The sequence below is a fragment of the Rhinolophus ferrumequinum genome, chromosome 8 (genome assembly GCF_004115265.2).
Source record: "Rhinolophus ferrumequinum isolate MPI-CBG mRhiFer1 chromosome 8, mRhiFer1_v1.p, whole genome shotgun sequence".
NCBI lineage: Eukaryota > Metazoa > Chordata > Mammalia > Chiroptera > Rhinolophidae > Rhinolophus > Rhinolophus ferrumequinum.
Genome location: NC_046291.1, coordinates 62,094,946 through 62,110,159, shown reverse-complemented (window position 1 = coordinate 62,110,159; position 15,214 = coordinate 62,094,946). Strand labels below are relative to the sequence as shown.

At 41.6% G+C, this 15,214-nt stretch overlaps 1 protein-coding gene across 1 annotated transcript in view; it reads right to left on the bottom strand.

Moving 5' to 3' along the window:
• The window catches only part of ITGB6 (integrin subunit beta 6), a 126,902-nt gene extending 121,438 nt beyond the window's left edge, over positions 1-5,464 (bottom strand). The window contains exon 1 of the mRNA XM_033111295.1: positions 5,266-5,464. The gene's annotated coding sequence lies outside the window, so the exon portion shown is untranslated. The remainder of the gene's footprint in view (positions 1-5,265) is intronic.
• Positions 5,465-15,214: the final 9,750 nt, after the last annotated feature.

Here is a 15,214-nt window from a genome sequence, read left to right as displayed (position 1 = left end):
GACTCTTAGAACTGTCGTTTTTACATTGATCCAAAGGTTTTCCCTGTGACTTCGACCCATTGGTTCTGGATGCAGCACAAGGAAAGCAGAACAAGTCTATTACTGTGCATGAAAGTCCTTCACAGTCTTGACTATAATAACCAAAGCATCCGTAAGTCTTCTCTGGCCTAAAGTTCTCTTGTTCCTTCAACAACCATTTATGGGACATGATTTCAAATTTCTTGACCACCCTATTTGCTGTCCTCCACATGGACCCTAGTGTGTCCCTCCATGTGGCGCTCCAAACTAAATACAGCTGTCCACTGTGGTTGGACCCCAACACAGGGACACACACGTGACTCACTTTCTATCCCAGATGACACCTGGTTCTTCACGTAGCCTAGGATCACGTTGACTTTTGGAGCAGACCCATATTGAAATCTGTTGACGAAAACACCTAAGAATTTTCATTCAGACTACTGCAAAATCATATCTTTCACATCCTGGCATTAGATTTAGGCCACAGCTCTAATCTTCAAGATTCTTTGGCAGCTTCCGTGGTTATTTTAAAATATGTTCACAAAATGTTTGAAACTCCTCCCTTCAAGGAGTGAAGCCTCATTCCCCTCTTTTGAGTACAGGCTGGACCTAGAGATTTGTTTCTAACGAGTAAAATAAAGTAGAAACGATGGTGTATGGCTTCAGAGACGAGGTCATAAAAGGTACTGTGACTTTCTTCTCCCTCTTGCATTGCTCTCTCTGGGGGAAGGTTGCTGGCATGTCTTGAACATGCTCATGTAGCCTATGGACAGGCTCACATGGTGAGGAACAGAGGGCCCCTGGCCACAGCCATGTGAGTGAGCCCGATTGGAAGCAGATTCTCCAGCCCCAGTAAAGCCTTCAGAGACTGCAGCCCTGACCCACATTCCGCAACTACATGAGAGACCCTGAGCCAGAAATACCCTGCTAAGCTGCTTCGGGAGTTCTGAACCAAAAAATCTGTGAGATAATAAATGCTTGTTGTTTGAAGCCACTCAGTTTTGGTGTGAATTGTTATGTAGCAAGAGATAACTAATACCTCTTGAATCTATGGTTGGATATTTGGAACCTAAGTTGATACAAATTATAGGTATGACAGAGCCCTTGGAGATGCTAGTAGAAGTCTCCTTAAGATTAGCATTGGTTCTCTATGCAGCATCCTCAGATATGAACCAGCAGGCTGGTTCAGATTCCAGCCTGTTCTAAGAGGGAGACATCACTGGGCATCGGTAGGGAGACTTAAATGGAGCTTTGATGAGTTATATGAATTCAGACAGGCCCAGAGGGACGAGAGGTAAGATCATATTTGATGAATACAGATTCCTATATATTGGTAAGATTCGAGGGACAATGGAAAAACAGCTGGACTGCAAGCTTTTGTGGGGAAGGACTGTGTTTGTCTTGTTCGCTGACTCCATCCCAGGTGTGGCACAAATGTTCAGCAACTTTTTAAAAAATAAGATAATAAAAAAATGGAGAGATGAAGAGTAAGAGAAATTTAGATATATGGAGGCTAACCAAATTTGAGAAGAGTTTCATAATCAAAATATTTTTCTGGCAGTCAATTTTTCACAGCTGGTGAGGGATCAGTATGAGTCCGAGCTTTGAGCAGACTTGAGCAGGGTGGGCACTTGGTGTGATAAGGAGGGACAGAGAAGACTGTGGGTCATGACCTGTGGCTCCCAAATGTCACCTAAGGTAGGAATAGATTAGTTAAACCTCGGCAGCCTTTTGAAGAAGTGTTTGTCTTGGGGGAAAACACGGGGGAATGACTAACCTGGAAAGACATAGGTGGGAACTGCACTGTTAATTAAGCTTGAAGTCAAGGTTACCAGGTTAAGCCTACATCCAAGGTGGGAATTTGCACAGACGAACATGGAGCGTAAGGAGATAAGTGAGAGAAGAGACAGCCTAGAGGCATATAATGTGTATGAGCCATGCATGGTATTTATCTTAATTTGAACAGCCCCTTTGGTTCTGAAGTCTTCCAGAACTGGATTGTGCACATCAGGCAGCAAGCTGCAGCCCCAGCACATTTTTCCTCCTGACTATTTCTCTGACTGAATTCGCTGGTCCCCACGACTTTTCTAGCTCATTTCTTGGCAGAAGCATCTGTTTTCCTGAAGTGCAGATATGGGTCCTTAGACGACAACCCAGCTTGGAATCTGGTAAGTCAAGTTCTGTTTAGTAAAGGGCATAGGTTAAAACAGGACTTGGATTAAAATATACTTCCTTGAATGTAACTGGTTTCTATGTTTATGAGATTTCTATTTTTATTAATTAATACAACAGAATTTATTTACTGTTCTAATTTAACTATGGCTCTAGATATTGGGAGCACAAACATCAACATTATAAGGTTCCTACATTAAAAACCTCATCGGCTAATGGGAGAGTCCAAAATCTGTGTGTGTGTGTGTGTGTGTGTGTGTGTGTGTGTGTGTGTGTGTGTGCAGTGACATAAGAACTAAGGGAACAGTATCTATAGAACATCAGACATAGCAGGAGTAACTGTATGTGTGTTTATAAGGTGGGGAACTTTGGAAGAATGTCAGGGGACGTTCCATCAAAAGCGATGCTCAAACTGAATCCTGGTGGAAGAAATATAGAAGAGCACTGTGTAGCTGAGGTCACTAGGCAGATCTGGAGACATGGAAGAGCATGAGGGGTTTGGAGAAGAATAAATACATAGTTTGGCCAAAGTGTAGGGTATATTTGTGTGATGAAAGGCGGGATGGGGAGATGGCAGGAAGGGAATGACAAGAGCTGAGCCTGGAAAAGTAGGCAGGAGTCTCTGGATCTTGAAGAACCTCGACTACCAAGATAGGGAGTTTGACATTTATTTTGTAGGTGATGGGAACCATGGAAGGATTTTTTAAAGAAAGAGTGATGCATTCTAATTTGTAACTTTGAAAGGTAACTGATGGCAGAATATTGGTGAAATGGAGGCAGGAAGATTGGTTGGGAAGCTACTACAGCAGTTTAGGCAAAAGTGGATGAAATGTAATGACACTGGAAGTGGAAGAGAAAAGGCTCAACAATAGAGCTTTAGGAACCTGAATGCACAAGGCCTGGCAACGACTGGAGGTTGGTGGATCACTGTAGTTCAGAAGGAAGCTAAACAAGCCTGAGGTTTCCTGCTCAGGCACCGGGTTGAAGTAATTTGATGTAGTAGAGCTGTATGTGTGGGTGTGCGTCGTGTTGTTAAGCAAAAGATCAAGTTTGATATTATCCTTTGACATACCTTTAACCTCCTATTGGGGTCTCAGAAAGGTAAGATGTTGTGAAAGAGAGAAGAAGTCAGTGTGTAGAGAAGATTAAGGTTCAAAATGGCTCAGTGTAGAACCAAATACCAGCAGCATGAAGGACAGCCAAGGGCCTTCTTGTGGGAACTCCAGCTGAAAATAGCTCTCTGGGTTGGCCTGGCGGACTGGCAGGCCCATGTGCTCGGGTGACGTGTGGGTGCCATCACTGTGAGTTAGCTGCATGGATCCCCAGATGACCTCGGCCTATAGTTAGCTCTCACAATCAGCTGTGGCTGGTTTCCAAAGTAGCAGCAACGGCAGCTGACAATTTTCTTCTCTGTAAACAAGTGCCCATTAGCAGTAAGTTTTGCAAGGAGCTACGCTTCCTGGTTTGACTAAGGGCTTCTGTGGCAGAACACATGCCAACAGTTTCCATAGGCCATTTTTAAAAAAAAAAAAATCAATTGCTTTCTTTTGAGTCAAAATACCTTGAACCTCCTGGGTAACTTAGAAAAATCAAAGTCTAAGTTCTATCCCTGGGAAATATGTCAACGAAATGCCGCTTGCATGCTTTAGTTCATGAGCAAATCTGTTCCCCTCCTGCATATCACAATGAAAGTAAATAGAATATAAGAAATCAAAAGCAGAGAAGGTATCTAACGCTAAGAGTAGAGGTCAATGCCCGCCGGTGGGATCTGGTTAGAATACAAAATCTACATTTGAGACTCTCAGACAAAAAAAAAAATTCTTGCAGTCAGAGTTCATGTCAACACATCTGATGGTAAGTTTGCTTTAATGTGTGGTAACGGGAAACTATTGAGAGATTGCAATAATAAGTATTTTGTTTGAAAATTGAGCTTTAGTTCCTGTACTTCTTCCAGTAAACACTAGAGGGAGTAATTCAGACAGAGGATAAAAAGGCTACTAGGAAAATGAACAGGAACGGAGAGGAGAGAATGCTGAGGAGGAAGGCATTTGTGTATTTCACCCGGCACAGAATTTTACTTAAGTAGATACTACTCTTCATACTATGGCCAAGTGACTTTATGTTTGAAACCCGGTACCAAAAAATTTTAACAATGAACTGCTGAGCCTGTTCAGAATCCAAAGCCATTACTCTCTGACCAGAATCTGTATTTTTGTTTTGGACCTTTTGAAAGTCAGTACGATATAGCTCGCTCTGTGAGTCTTTAATTTTAGAGGACATATTATTTGGATTAATAACCTTTCACAAATATTGGATTTTGTATTTTTACAGCACTGGTAGTCATATTTCCAGTTCTCAAAGTGACTAGTAGTGATACCAGGCGTTTTCAGACACTGTGGTAATAAAATGTGCTCTTTGTAGATATTTCGATTGGACGCCCTCCCCTCTTCATTTTCTCCATAGTTTTCATGAATTAGCTGTATATTAAAAGACCATTTTACAATCCAGAAACACTGAAGTTAACTGGCCCAATGTCATGCACATGTCAATGAGAACTAATATTTAGTCTTCTTGTTTGAATTCCAAATTTCTAAGTTCTTTTATGCCTATTGAAAATGCCAAAAGAGCTAGTGAAGGCTAGAGTCAAATCACTTACTTTTATTAAAAAAAAAAAACACTTTTTAAACAATTAATCACTATAATCAGAAACGAGTATCTTAAAAAGCTTCTCAAGAGACGATTCAACTGAATATTAAAATATTTGACTGAATGATGAGCTAATAATCCTATGAAATATTGTCCTTAAACCATAGCAGATTTTTGAAGTACAACTGTTAAAACATATGTGAATTCCAATGTAAGAAAAATCACAATAAAGCATGCTAAGTTAACAAGGACCTGCCCTTTTATAAATGGTGGGGTCAGTTTTACCTGGACATTAATATCAAGAGAATATAAATAACATTATGAACTTCCTAAGGCCATGTCTGTCGGAAACGATCAATTACACTGACAAGGAAATCTTAGCTCCAAAATTTGGGTTTGCGTTTGTTAGTCATGCATTATACTACTTACCTCTCAGGGCAGACCTTTAATTTCAGAAAGTGCTGAGATTCATTACTGTACCGGTTATCAAAAGTCTTTGGCAGAAATACCATTTATCCTTGTTGTGGTAATGAACAGATTTATAACATTCTGGTGTCACCATTCCTGAAAAAGCACATTCATTTGAATATATCTTCCACAAACATAGTGAAATATTTCATGAAGGCACATGGGTGTAGAATACTATAGAGAGATATTGCTGGTGAATGACAGACCGTCTGGTTGATTTACACGAAACCCCAAGTGCTTGTATGAGAATAGGTTAGTTTAGATTGACGAGCAAATGTGTAACCAGACTTCTGGCTGACAAATGGGAGAACTATGCCAGCGCATTAGCTTCTCTGGAGAGAGACCAAAAGTAAAGCAGGAGGATCAAGTTCATTCCATAAAGGACATTCAAACCTAATGGATGGCAGGGTGGCTGGGATATTAAGCACGTATGGATTTTAATATCCCCAAATAGTACTGGGCAAGTTTAGAGTTCAACTGACGTCCAAGTCAATGACCAAACTCCTTTCAAACTTTTCTGTATCGTGTGTATGTGTGTGTGTGTGTGTGTATGTGTGTGTGTGTTTATATTTACATTCCTTCAGAAGGATCCTGGTGTTTGCAAGATAAATATTTTATTGGCAGCTTTGGTTTAAATTCACTAGCCTGTAAAAATGGCTTGTTTGGGTAAACTAAGAAATAAAAATAAAAACTGATGAGATTAGTATTAAAAAATGGTGCCAAGCACTAAATAGTCCAGATTGAATTGGATTTATTTTGGGTTGGGCACAGCTGAGGACAGAGACATCCACACAGCTTTTGTGAAGAAGGGGGAAGTGTTTGGACCACATTTGCCTTTCCATGTTGAGGCTGAAAGCTCAGGGCTTTGGGCCTGCCTTCAAGTAAGTGGTATGATAGTAACAATGGATACTGTCCACGGAGTTTCCGTGATGTGCCAGGACACTGGCTCAGCACTGGAGGTGTGGTTATCTCATTCCATTCTTTTCACCACACTGTGGGGTCTTGCTTTATAGATGAGCCTAAGGTTCAGAGAGATTACTTGACTTGTCCAAAGTTACACACTCATGACAGAGTTAGAATTTAAACTTTCCAGACTGACACCAGAACACTTTCGATCATGCTACACTACTTCTTGAATGTCTGACAAATAGCACTGGTGGAAATTTGACAGCTTACAAACCCTGTGGTATGTGAGTAGCAGAAAAACAAGAGCAACAGAGAGCCAGGAGACCGGGGTCTGAATCTTGAGTTTACCATTTATTGGCTGTGTGATCTCAGAAAAATTTCTAACCTCTCTGAACTGTCTCCTCATCTGTAAAGAATGTGTATCTTGTATGTGGTGGACTCGTAGAAGATTTTTAAACCACCTTTCATTTCTAATCTGTGATTCCACAAGCCCTTGAGGGGCATTTAATTCCCTGCAACTGAGGTGCAGGTTTGGTCTTTTGCTCTTTAAGTGAACTCAGATGTGAGAAAACACTTCTATTTGAAATTCAAGAACTGACTAAATTTCTGCCACAGAGCTCTTGTTCCTTCTCTGTAAAATTCATTTCCTCAGTGGGTTGTCCTAACACAGACTACCTTCTGTTTCCCAGGTGGACAACTCCACAGTGTGCAAAGCCTGGCGCTCTGCTCACAAGTGAGTCACAGAGAGGCCTGTAGGACACGCTAGAAACAAAAGGGTATTTTGTAATATTAGCGCAAAAGAAAACCCCCGAAGTTAGCTTTCATCTGCAAGCAATCCACGTTACCTCTAGTGGGTTAGAGAATCAAGTGTCCATGTAGTGGCCTATTTTGGATGCTGTGTTCTATTTCTGTTAATTGATGAGGTCTTATTCATTGTATCCCCTTCCTTGTGTACAATTCACTACAATATGCTGACAAGTTTTTTCTGAAAACTGCTGTCTACACTTAAAGCGTGCCACCCCTTGACGGTTTGGCTCGTACCTATTCTCCTGTTGATGGAAATGTATACATTGGCTCCCCTGCCATGGGCATTCATCACCCACTGCTGCTCACTGCTCAGCATTCTTGAGGATCAAATGACACGGGCCGGGCTGTATTCAGGGAGCAATGTTGGAAAATCCCTTTGATGTTGCGCCTTGTGACACTCAGGGGCTAAATCCAAGCTTTTGCTGTTTGACCAAATGCGAGGTCCTGAATGTCAATGATCTCATAGATAGTTGGATAAAAAAAAGTAAGAATAAACCACTGGAAAAAATATTTTTAAATGATTTTTCAGGGCTAATTAAGGTCAAGTTTTGATTAGTTGGAAACTTAGTTGAGCAGAGTGTGCTAAGGTGTAATACTTTTAAAAACTCGCTTAATATGTACTGTCATCTACGCACAAGGTAGTAGGAATGCAAAGAGGGCCAAAAGTTCATACAGCGCTTTTATTCAAGGCATCTTTTGGTTTTCTTCTACCCGTTGTTGAAAATTTTGTTCTATTTCCTTCCAATCTTTTTTAATGCTTACGTGTTTGGTACAAAGATGTGATCACATAGAATATGTATTTTGAACCCATTTTTATTCATTTAACATTATAAGAATTTAATCTAAGCATCATCTAAGTGCTAATAATAATAATAATAATAATAATGATAATGTGCTTATAATAATGTGCTTAAACATTTCCTTATTTGCTTAAAATGTAGGTTGTTTCTATTTGTTTTCCGTGATAAAAAATGCTATGAAGGACATTGTTACACAGAGGTTTCTCATTATTTTTTTGTATTTCCGATGACAAATTCTCATATGTGGAATTATTAAGTCAAAGAAGACAATTTTAAATACTCATTCTTATCAGTATGCATTGCAATTGCTTTCCAAAGGCCTTACACCAACCTATACCTGTACTACCGCTGTCTGATAGTAAGTTTCTCCTTCATAGCGCCATCATTATTGGGCTTTTCTTGGTTTACATTTTTTTCCTTCTCTAACAGGTAAAATAATTTTGAATAAAAAAATAAACACAAATTGAACACCCTTTTTCTATTGAATTCACACATTAACTTTGCAAAGTCAACAGTTTACAGATGAATAGCTACAGGGAAAGATTGAGTGACTTGCCCAAGTCGGTGCAACTGTTATCAGAGCTGGAACTTGACCTTGCTTCCTCTGGGTCCAGGCCTGTTGTGCAGTCCACTCTACCAGCTGCCCCTTAAATAACCAGATGGGTCTACGAAACTGAGGCCTCCAAGGTAAGCTTGGAGAGTCTCTGGTTAGTATGTGTAAAGATGGAATTGATGAGCAGGGCTGTCTTACTGGCTTTTTCCGTTAAAAACCAAACGTTTCCTCAACCTGAGTGCATTTTTAATTAATTTACACATGCTGTTTCACCCTCCCACATGCACCTTAAAAAGATTTTTTAAACAAGAAGAATGTTATTTAATAATGCCTGGGTATTTAGCTATTTTAGCTAAACTCAGATACACACAAGTTAACTCCAGTGAAAATTTTTCATGCAAATCTGAAGCAGAATGTGGCCTTTTGACTTTAGCCTATTAAACACAAGGAAATTCATACTTAAAATTCCACTTTTAGCTTTCCAGCCAAGATGGGAATGGCCCCCACCACAAAGCATGACACTCTAGGCTGCCACAGGCCCAGTAATCTGTTGGCATGATAGAGTAGGGTAGGCAAACCTCAGTGAATCGAAGCCTCACCTTCATTTTTCAAAAAGCTGAATGGATTAAAGCGTGCTTCATTCTTTATAGTGAGAAGTCGGTTTTGCTGAAGTATGGTGTGTGAAGTAAATGACAAGTGCATCCAGTTGGAGGGTGTTTGGATGCCCCAGGTATCCCTTTGGAAGGTCAACTTGGAAATGTGATTTGGGATTATGTGGACTTCTTATTCTTTGCAGGAGTGAAAAGAAGGTCACAGTCGTATAAAATGGCAGCATCGGCCAGCATTGGCTCCACTGAGTGTGGCTTGGAGTAGAGCAGTTTGTGTTTCCACCCAGCTGGAGGTTTTGGGGGTTTAGAATTTCCCCTGTGAGCTAAGCAGGAGGCTGAATAATGGGGTTTAGCAAAACTCAAGGATGGGCTGACCTCACCTAGATTATAAAATCCCATTGATTTCTAATCAGACCTCAACCTAATGGAGATTCTCTCACACACTGTACCCTTTGGAAATGTCCTTCCATCCTGAAGAATGAATAGAAAGAGGCCATATATATTGCCTGCTTATCCTTGAGATTTCACTATCTCTAGGTTAAAAGTTGTGTATAGTTGTTAAAAACCTATGAAAGAATAAAACGTGAATTTGAATTACAAAAAAAAAAAAGAACAAAGCAACAACAAACCACCAATATTTAGTTCACAAAGAAATGACTCTAAATGTGGGTAGTAGAAGGGAAGTCTTGTTAACATCAGCCAGTGACTCCTTTTAGATAATTGCAAAGAAGGCTGGCTTCTTCACGCATTCAGCTATTCCCCTCTAGAGGTTTCTATGGGGAAAGGAAACTGCTTTGGTACATCCTTCAGCACTGAGAAGGTGACTTGGGTTCATCCTGCCTTTAAGGTGAAAAAAGAAAAAAACCACAGGCCCCAAAATCGCATCACTTGTGCTAAAGCACATGATACCAAATCTAGACTTAACACGTAAACTAATTGCAGTTTAGAACTTAACGAGAAATGTAATCTTAATTAACCAGTCTGGAATTTTCTGGTCAACATCAATGAGGTAATGTGTCATGTGGTGCCTCTCCATTTCACCATCCCCAACCACCACCACCACCAAAGGGAAGAAGAGACAATGTATATGATAAAACCCTGGCCAATCCCTTGCTCTCCAAAAGATGTCCTAATCTAAAAGAATTCTTTTTTTTTTTCTTTTGCTAATCACTCCCCTACCACACCCTTTTTCCATAAAAACCTTCCCTTTTGTACAATCCCTCAGAGTACCTTACAGTTGCTAGATGGGACGCTGCCCAATTCATGAATCGCTTAAAGAAGCCAATTAGATCTTCAAATTTACACAGCTGAATTTTGTTTTTTGACAAAGGAGAAAAGCTGGAAGCAGCAGGATTCATCTGTGGAGATGTAGAGAAGCGAACGTCTCTCAGGTCCCCTGTTTTGTCACCAGATTTTAATTTCAATCAGTGAGGAATCCTGAAAAAACAATAACAGAAAACAAATTGGATGAAGCAGCTTTGATTTCAAAATCCATTGCACCAATCTCCACACCACCAATGTATTTTTATAGCCTTTTGCCTGAAGGGCCAAGCAATAAATATGCATATCATCCAGCGCTCTGCTGGGAACTGGGTTCTTGTTTTGCTGGCAGCATTAGAGAAAAGGCCTGCTGAGTAGAGCTCCAGGGCATTTTCCCCTAGTCTAGTCTAAATGGCTATTTTCTCTGACATGAGCAGAGTGTTTTCTGTCACCTCCAAATATTGCACACTATAATAACATGATTTCCAAGGCTCATACCCTCTGTGACACTCAGGAATGCACGCAAGATGCAAGCAGAGTTGGATAAGATGGCTGAACTCCTCCCACCCAGCCCTGGCCCGGAGGTGCAGCTGAGGAGGAACTGACCCTCAGTTTGCCCCCTATTGTTTTTGGAAGACTTTCATTTGGGTTTATACTACTGGGTGGTCCCTTGGGCCTCCCACTGCATTCCAAAAATTTCCAAAACTTTCTTAGAGGTAGCGGTTCAACCAAATGAGCATACTCTACCAGCTCATGCAGGAAGGCTGTGAGCTGCTGGCTATCCCTCCGTCACAGTATTCTCTCATATTTCCCCCTTTGTTTCCTTTGAAACCAGTTTGAACAAGATAGAATTATGACTCTGAAGTTCTAAGATTCTGGGTACAGTGGACATTTTTTTGTAGCCCTATGCTTTAATGCTCAGTGGTCTCCAGGCCTTTGGCATGGCTCACAAAAATCAGTAAAAGACTTTAAACAGATACTTTCAATGCTTGTTATTTATTTATAAATGTACTGTTGAACTAATAGATTATGTTATTTAAAAACACACAAAGAGAAAAATTTAAAAGATGAAACAATATTAAGTTGTTTATTTTCTCAATGGTACAAAAAATCCTTTTTGCTTTTCCTATGCTATTAATGTTGTATGCTAATTTTTATATTTATATGTAACTGAATATGCTTCACTTGAAAAGCTTGCTTTACCACTTTGTGGTATAATTAAAAAATCTGATTCTAAGCACAGTTTGTTTGAATACCTGGTTTTAGTGACTATCATGGCTAAAAACAATACTACAAAGATAATACAAGAGGGAGCCCTTCCTTCTTTTCCCTAAGCCTAGGATCAAGGGGCCAGTGGGGGGGTGGGGGAGTGGGGAGCAGTGCCCCAAGCCCAGGGAGAACTGTGGCGATGGGAGAGGGAGCCTGGTCTGTCCTGTGATTTTAGGTAGAGGGACTGTGTTAGTTTGTTCAGAATGCCCCCCAAAAGCACCATGACTGGGGTGGCTTAAACAACAGAGATTTATTTTCTTACCATTCTAGAGGCCAGAAGTCCAAATCAAGGTGCTGGCAGGGATGGTTTCTGGTGAGGTATCTCTCCTTGGCTTGTAAATGCCTCTTTTCCCTGTGTCTTCACACCATTTTCCCTTTATGCATGTATCTTTGTCCAAATTTTCTCCATTTATAAGGACTCCAGTCATTCAGGATTAGGGTCCACCCTAATGACCTCATTTTAAATTAATTAGCTCTTGAAAGGCCCTATTTCCAAATACAGTCACATGCTGAAGTACTGGGGATCAGGACTTCTGCATATGAATTCTGTGGGAGCAAATTCAGCCCATGACCGGGACACTGCCAATCTGTGGCCCACAGGGAGAAAGCGTGGGTGATAAACCTGCTTCGCTCTTCCCTCCAGCCCGCCAGCCAGTTGTCTGCAGGTGCCTTGCCCTGGCCAAACCCAGATGGAAGTCAGAGCCAAGGGAGCCTGTTTGATGTCTCCCATCCCCCACAGGGCCGTCTCCTAGACACACTGAGTGAAGAAGCGCGATCTGCAGGAGCAAACAGAGAACACCCACTCACAGAATCACTGTGCTGAGCTTAGAATACAGATGTTTCGTTGACCTATAGGGTTACAGATAATTTAACAGAGAAAGAAGGAAGGAAGTCACGATGAGAGAAGTCAGGGTGTTTGGCTTTGTGGATTGCACAAGATACTAGTTTCAGAGAACTGCGGTCCCCAGGCTTGGCTTGGTGCAAACAGTTTGAATACCTTGCCCAGGACTACTGCTTGTGAGAATTAGAAAAAAAATCCCCTGTGGACAGACAGATTAGAAAAAGGTGCCTTCCACCAGACCCAGCAGTGCTTTTGGGGCCCTCTCCAGCCAAGTACACCCTGCATGGCCACACGCAGCGACGCTTTGCACCGTTTCATAGTCTGCTTTTCAGCCCCTCGCCATGAACCACTGGAAGGAGAACATTTGATGCTGTGTCTGCTCTCCTCTGCAAACCGGTAGCTTTCTGGTTCCACAGGGGAAAAAACTCATTAAACTATGGCAAAATTCAAATCTGTCCCTGGCTATTTTATTAAATTGATCAATACATTTTTGTTGGCAGTTTCTGGCTCACCTGAACTTAAATAACTCTTTGGTGGACCTTCCACCTAAAGAGAGTATATATGTTCCTTTAGATATTTGTTCCTTCTTAGCATTTCTGGTAATCCCATTTTAAGAGGGTCGGGTTATGGGCAAACGTGAGATTTGATTATAAGCATTGGATTTTATTTGTCCATCAAACAGACTACACCTTCCGGTGAGAAAGCTGTGCTCTGCACAACTGCAGGGGGTGCCATTCACATATCATTGTAGATTTGTGTGGTCATTCTGACTTTTTTTGGCACTTGGCAGTGCAGCATTCTCAGAACAGGGTACCCCCTTTGTCCACAGTTGCTATAAAGTTGCTGTTTTGATAAGTGGCTGGTTAAGTACCCATGTGTGTGAGGAACTCTGCGAGGCATTGGAGTGGGGCTGGGGCAAAGGAAGGACTCAATGAAGATAAGACATGGTTCCAACTTGTCTGCACAGTGAACAGGAGGACACATAGGTACTCCCTCAGCCTCCGCTTCAGAGTAATGCCCAGAGTACTACCTTCACCTGCCCCCACCCTCTCAGGTTCTGTTTGTGAATGAGGAGTGAAAGATCTGGAAGAACATTCCACACCCCACACAGGCGGTGACAACATAAGGCCACTGCAGCTATTCTTTGGGCTGAAAGGGCCAAGACTGAGAGACCCATGATCGCCATTACCAGGCCAGGAGTGGAGGAGAACTGACGAGTCTGATGGATGGAAGCCAGTGGGGACGGGGGTGGATGATAAGGAGGGCTGGCCCAGGAGCCGCCTGGTCCGTTTCACAGCTACCGTGGGTGTCCGTGGAAGCCACGAAAACAATATCTGTGAGAGCAGAGCATCCACCTAATAATGACTTGCATCCTTGCTCAGCCAAGCTCAGTTCCTTCTTTTCAGGAGAAAGGACGGGAGCTCTTTTTCAGTATTCACAGTGGGGAGCCATACAACTCTACACAGGAAGCCATTTATACTGACTGGTACCCTAGCACCTTCTCCTTCCCATGAGGGCTAGAACCCCTCAGCTGTGGTTTTTCATCCACACTGCTGATCTTTGTCAAAACTCATCCTCTCACTCCAGAGCTCTTACTACTGTTGTTTTGTTGTTGTTATGTGTGGTTTTGTTGTGTGTTCATTTGTTTTTGTTTTTTTGTTAAGTCTCAAGTAGAGATATTCTTTGCAAGAAAGACAGTTATTTCATCTAATTTTAAGGTCTGTAATTACCCCTTTGAAAATATTTTGGCATTATCTTATAAACTGAAGCTAGGTATATTGCCAAATCCAGCAATTCATCTCCTGGGCATATATCCTGCATACATACATGGACATTTGTACCGAGTGACATGCATGAGCATTTTCATCAGAGCATGTCGTAATAGCCAAGAATTGGAAAGAGTTCCCATATCTATCAAAAATAAAATGGACACACTTTGGCATACTTATACAATGAAATCCTATGCAATAATGAAAATAAACATTACGACTATGGAAAAAACACACAATTAAAGATAAAATATTGAGTGAAAGAAGCCAGACAGAATAAAATATTTAACGCACGATTTCATTTATATCAAGTCCAAGTATAAGCAAAAGTAAACTCTTGGTTTTAGGGATGCATAGTTAGGTGGTAAAATCACAGAGAAAAGCAGGAAAGTGGACACTAAAATTCTGTGTGGTGTTACCTGCTGAGCCTAAGGAGGGGTTTATGGTAGTGAAGAAGCACTGCTGGGGGTCCTGGGAGGGCTTGTGTTCTATTTCCCAGCTTGGGTGGAAGTCACACTGTGCTCATTTTGCAACCATACTTTGCGCTGTACATCTATGTTTTATGCACTTTTCTAAGTTTATTTCACAATTTAAAAAATGTTAAAAGGAAAGTAGTTATTATTGCCTAATAATTCTCGGGAAGATCAGGTACTGAGTTGAATCTTAAAGGGCAAAGAGGAGTTATCCGGGGGAGGACGAGGACATCCTAGGAGTGGGATAAGAAGCGGCAAACGTGCAGAGGACGGACTTCTTCTGACATTCTAAAGTTCCACATGGGGTATGGTTGGAGGTGGCATGACCTTGGCAGTGAAGTCATGGGGAAGCCAGGCATTTAAACTTATTAGGCTCGATGAAATTTCAAGAAAAGGAGGGCTGTCCACAGCAACATGCAGCAGAGAGGGCATTCAGATGAGGATGAAGGGTCCTTTGACTTGGGACTAGGAGGTCCCCGATCTCCCCGGGTGGGAACCGTTCAGTGGAGAGCTGGCAGCAGACACCACATTGCAGTAGTAGGAGGTGGGATGAGACGTAGGGGAGTGGGGACAAGGGTGTTTGGCAGTACTAACCAATGCTGCAGAGGGCCAATTGGAGGAAAA